Here is a 5,498-nt window from a genome sequence, read left to right as displayed (position 1 = left end):
AACAACGTTGTAAAATTGTGTACAAATGGTGCACAGAATGTGGACTGTCACTGAGAAAGATAGCAAAAATGGAAGGAGTAAGTGAAAAAGCCGTGCGAAATGCAATTAGGAAGTTCGGTGAGAATAAACCGAAAATGGGTCGAAAAAAAAGGTCCTCAGTTGGATAAACATATACTGAAGGCGTTCGAGCAAAAGAAGAAGGTTTCAGTTCGGGATGTGGCCAAAAAAGTGGGCACTTCGAAGTCAAATGTTCTTCGTGCTAAAGAACGTTTGAATCCTCGAACCTATACGAAGCAGAAACAACCAAAACGTAGTCCGAAACAAGAAGCATCGATCAGGCCGAGGGTTCGAAAGCTGTACAATACGATTCTTGCTGGAAATTTGAACTGCATAATCATGGACGACGAAACCTACGTGAAACTCGATTACAAATCCTTGCCGGGACCACAATGTTATACGGTGTGACAAGGGCAAGTGTTAAACCAGTCCGAGACATCGATTGAAGTGGAAAAAATTGGTAAGAAAGTTCCGGTCTGGCAAGCAATTTGTAGCTGCGATAACATTACGAAACCCTTCATCACCACTGCTTCAATGAACAGCGAAATATAAATCAAGGAATGTTTACAAAAACGACTTCTACCCATGATTCGAAGCCACAAGGATCCTGTTGTCTTCTGGCCAGATCTTGCTTCTTGCCACTATTCGAAATCAACGGTAGAATGGTATACTACCAAAAATGTCACTCTCGTCCCAAAAGACATGAATCCACCAAATTGCCCACAAATTCGACCGACTGAGGAATTTTGGGCATTAACGAAGGCACATCTTAGGAAACATGTCTCGGCAGCCGAAACCATTCAACAGTTCGAAAAAGATTGGAAAAAACTGTCAAAGCTTGTCGCCAAGAAGTCTGTACGGAATTTAATGAGGAACGTTCGCAAGAAGGTGTGTCAGCTAATCTGCAATGGCTAAGTAGCAAATGTTGAGAATAATGTTCTGTTGTTGTAGTCTAACATTATCAGTAAATCTAATAAAATTTGAATATCTAATACTGAATTATTTACAACACGTCCATACTTTCTGGGGCAGTCTTTACTAAGGAATTCTTCAACAGACTTTCTTTGAATATTGAAACAAGTTTGTCTGGTCTGGCAATTCATGTACACCCGACTGGTGTTACGGTGAGTAAATCTAATTAGTTTTCAACAGTGATAAGGGAGAAACGGAGTGGTGATTGAATAAAAGTGCAACATTAACGGTTACAATCAAATGCTGATTCTAAAGCAAATCTGACAAGGGACTATAAAACAATAATTTAATCACATTTCGAGATAGATGAAAGTCGAAAATATTGGAGCAGTTATTGAATGTTCTGCACATACTGGAAAATAGATCATTGTAACCATAATTTTTTCGGTAAACTCAAGAAGCGATGAGAGCGTATGAATGTCCAGATTAATCAATTGCAGAAGCTCGGGATAATCGATACGTGATTGTAATAAATAAGCAACAAAAACTGCTTTGGAGACATTCCTACGAACAGATAGCAGCTCCATCAAAAATCTTACAACGATCTTTGTAACTATGACGATTAGTTGGATCCCTCCATGTTCACATATTTACGCTAAATAGCTTTGATGCGTACAATTTCAAGTTGATAGTGAGGTGACCAGAAAACAGCTGCATATTCAAACGTCGACCGAACGCACAATATAATGCCCTTAAACAGTGTACATTAGTAAAGCTCTTGGTACCGCGAAAGACGGGAAATGACACCAGTTTGAGAATGAGTCTAACTGTGACTGCAAATATATAGCGCCTTCTTGACATCTAACTAGATAAAATATCTTGAAGTCGTCTGCGAAAGATAGTTTGTGGCATTTCAATATGAAGTTGAGATCATTGAGGTAGAGTAAAAATAATATTGGCCCTAGGTGACTGCCTTGAGGGACTCCAGAGTTTACAGTGACAGGCACTATAATGAAGTCTCCGTTTTTAACTGACATTTTGCGACCAATTAGATATGACTGGAGCGAATTTAGCAATGATCCACTGAAACCAAGTCTATCGAGTTTTGCTACTGTCAAAGTAACTTCGAATAGATTTGCATGCTCTTCTCGCGCGCCTTGCCACTTCTAGATCGTGCAAATCACGTCTGACTCTCTTGCTCAGCTATAGTATGGTCACCGTACGCCTCCACCAAAATACGATAACTTTCGGCAGCTGTTTTCTTCATATTGAAATAAGACTTTGTTCGCCACAAAACTCGAAATTTTCATATTGAAAAACGTATTGTTGTTTACGTTTTAGCTAAATGACACATACTAGTTCTGAAACTGTATGACTGTAGCTTTCCAACGCATACTGGGAAAGATAGATCACTGGAATAAAAATCAAGTTACGGTATATGTAATAAAAATGGCATGACCGAAAATTTCGGGTGAAATTGCACAAAAATTTTACCTCTATCTTCTAACAGGCTGCTCGCCATTCACCGCTTTTGTGATTCCAAAGCCAATCGGATTCTAGAAGTCAGGAGGATTTTGGTTCCTCAGGGGTACCGCTTTGTCCCAAGCGCACATGTTTTACGTTTTGTATTCGACTCATTAGTGCATTAGCACAAGCGAGTCTAGGACCTTTACAAACTCTTGAGAGGGTTGAATAATAGTTTTTCCTTTATGAGCGGTGAAACTACTTCGAATGTTCCATATGAGTGAACCTATTTTTTTCAAACCACACAACTACGCAGTTCATGGGAGACGTATAACACACTGTCAAGAGGAGTTGTGCAAATTTTAATTATTTTCTGTTGGTGTGAAATCACTATGACTTCAAGACGAACTCTGTAAGAACGATTGTTCAGTGTTGGGTTGGGCCTTTCAATAAACAAAATGAAACAGAAAGACGCCGTTCGTTGCTGCTATCTTCAAAACAGCTTTTCAAAGTAAATAGTCAAAAAAAAAAATAACAAAACACAGTAACACTGTTAAGACGATTTCTAAATTACCTAATGCGTTTCTGCAACCATCTTGGTAAAACGTTTGCTAGTCAACCTAGATCTAATTGCGTCCTAAATTACCATGATCTGCTTCCAGCTAATTTACATTGATGTGGCAAACCTTGTGATCAGCATACTTGGCAAACTGGTTCACCCACCAAGGCGGATCCATGACGCGTGCTTCCTGAAGTCTGTTTCAATTATGGCAAGAAATTTAATTCATACAGCTAATCACATGAATCGGAGAAAGTATTACCGACCAACCAACAGACGGCCAACCCAGCGCTGCACCGAGGACATTATCATCTTCTCCAAAATCATCACCAAAACCACCCTTCCGCGGTCATCCAAGCGTTAAGCCCCTAAAATCAGTCGAAAGCCAGTGCAAAGGGGTAAGCAATCCTTTTGTGCACATTGCCCTGTTGGTTCACTTCATTATGGATGATTCCTGTTCTAGCCTCCACCCCGGAGACTACGGTCAGTTGCTATTGCAAATAAAGAAGGGTTATTTATTACTAAATTACTGATTATATCGTCATTCTTTATGATAGCCTCGTTGCCGCCACACGTACTGAGTACACAAAACCTGGACTATATCCGATGAGAAACCACTCCTTGATTTCATCCGATTACACTCTCGACCGACCGACCGACCGACTGCTAGTAGCTAGAACCGAACCGAAAGTAACCCTTTCCGATACACTCCAGCTATTCTGTGCTACACCTCTCTGCTAAGTGGAGGATGGGGACCGGGGGTCGTATTATTAGTCCAAAATGACCGAAGCCTTGTTGAGTCCTCTCCACACCTACGTCCGGTCAAAAACAGCACCGAAAATTGAATCCGATTTCAACGTAAATGAGTTTATTTGCTAACCATTATTCCCTGGCCAAAACACAACAAGGCGTGTGCTGTTTTTCGTCTCATCCATCCTGAAGCATATATTTACTATTCGGTAGAGGTAGGCATTTTATCGGCAAACATATCACCGTCAGTTTTCCAATTTTCCACAAGCGGAATTTTTCGTGTCTCTTTATGGCATTCAAATTTCATCAATTAATAACATTTCGAATGCCGCTGGAGACTTTTGGAAATAAAACCCAATACCTATTCCGGCCACAGTCCAAATGCTGTCAATGATATGATGACAATTTCCACTGGATTGTTTGGTTAGCTGGTTGGTTGGATCGTTGATTGCATACGCCGTATGAGAATGGTTTGCCATTGTTTCAGGTATCATAATTAGGCGATTCCATACAGTTGGGTTGATTCCGATGTTTGGTAACGGTCAGGTTCGAAATGGGACAGCCGGATCACGGATGCACTTTATTAAATGTGAAATTTCCACGATAGATTTCAGAGGGAATGACGAAGCCAGCGCTTTGTTGGAGCTAATTTAACTTTGCATAATTTTAGAATGATATGTGCATTCAACTTTTCAAGCATTTAGCGAATTGCATCACTGCTGTTGGTGTTGTATTTTTATTGGTTTGACGGTATTTCCTTAATGGGGTGCACACATTTAGATAGAACACTGTGACATAAATAGAGTCAACGTTCTTAGTAGTAATAAATACAAATAATAATACGCCTAAGTCCCATACGAATGGAACGCAATATTTTGGTTCGCCGAATGATCGGTTCAACTCATAATACCAAGTGGGTAAAAGAAGTGCGAACGCGTATTTTGACTGACTATATCTCAGTTAGTTTTCGACTGATTTAATAGGGTTTTTATCATCATTATAAATGTGAACTCATCAAGAATAAAATAAACTTATTGTCAAGGAAACTAAAGTTGATTAGAAATAGTGCAAACCATGGTCGTTTAAAAAAAGTGGTAACGCTTACTTCGACTGACCATATTCCAGCAATAAGTAGTCCGAATAGAAAAAAAATATGATCATATGAAAGATAATCTTCTCACAAAAATAGATGAACTTCGACATCTTTCAATTACATGTAGCTAATAAAAGTTGTGATTATGAACGTAATCAGAAGTCTAGTCATTAGTAATGAAAAATATCGTATTTGAGACATATCCTTAGATTCAAAGCGATGCCATTTATATCTTTTATATACCAAAAGATTGCATTTGATACCAGTTAGGGGAGACCAGGGTTAGTCCGGACACGGGCTTAATCCGGTCAGTTTAAATATCTTGTAAACCAGCAATTATTTCGATCCATGGATTGACTTTGAGAACCCGCTTGCATGTGACAGACAGACGTCAGTTGACTGGATGACGCTGAGCTATTTCAGGTTCACCAATTTTGTTGTTGAATATTTTTGATTATTTTGGACATATTTGATTTCTGTAATGACGGTGAGTCTAAACTGGCACATAATTTTTGACTTGAAATTCTTAATGGATTCTTGAAACGTACCTAAATATTGGTATTCGTATTTCTATTCTACTTCTTATCACTTATTAAAACTAGATTTACTATAAATTTAAGCAAAACGTTCATTTTATGTAGCGAAATCAAATAGTTCAACATC

Source organism: Malaya genurostris, chromosome 2 (assembly GCF_030247185.1).
Source record: "Malaya genurostris strain Urasoe2022 chromosome 2, Malgen_1.1, whole genome shotgun sequence".
Taxonomy (NCBI): domain Eukaryota; kingdom Metazoa; phylum Arthropoda; class Insecta; order Diptera; family Culicidae; genus Malaya; species Malaya genurostris.
Note: the sequence above shows the minus strand (reverse complement) of the source record.